Source organism: Parasteatoda tepidariorum, chromosome 4 (genome assembly GCF_043381705.1).
Source record: "Parasteatoda tepidariorum isolate YZ-2023 chromosome 4, CAS_Ptep_4.0, whole genome shotgun sequence".
In the NCBI taxonomy this organism is placed as follows: domain Eukaryota; kingdom Metazoa; phylum Arthropoda; class Arachnida; order Araneae; family Theridiidae; genus Parasteatoda; species Parasteatoda tepidariorum.
Window position 1 is genome coordinate 79,375,978 of NC_092207.1, and position 696 is coordinate 79,376,673.

Below are 696 nucleotides of genomic sequence, written 5' to 3' on the forward strand. Positions count from 1 at the left end.
TTCTTGTTAAATCGTCATTTTTGAAGCACGGAGAAGGTGAAAAACATTCCAACACTCAAGATTTCATTCACTATCATTGAAATGAGCCACAGGCACTTCAATTAACTAAAAAGAAAAGATTAATCTTCATTCTAGTTAAATTATCATTTCCGAAGAACGAAACAGCTAAAAAACATTCAATCCCCGAATTCTCTATCCAGACAAATTCTCTATCCATCAATATATATTTTTAATATAAATATATTTTTCATATGTATTTATGATTAACCGGAAGTGAAAAAAAAAATTCCTAACAACTAATTCTTCAGAGTTAAAAAAAGAAAAATGTCTACTTCTTTGATACACTTTTTCTTCATTGCCAAAACGATCAAGGTTATTTTGCTCCAGATCAAGGCCAGGCAATAATTTCTTCTGAAAGGTGACGGTAAACACACGATAAACATAAAAGATTAGATTTTATATCTTTTAACGCCGGAAGTGGAAAACTTAGGCAGAATGCACCTGTTTATTTACGAAGCGAAAATTAGAGGAGAATTATAGATTTTGTTCTGGAGTTTAAGTTATAAACGAAATTTTAATGCATACTTTCAAGCATTTATGTGTTGGTCTTCATCCGACGCAAAATTCTTAAAGGTTTTATATTTTGATTCAAATAGAAATGGAACAAGTGGATAGGATTCATTGCTTTGATTAATA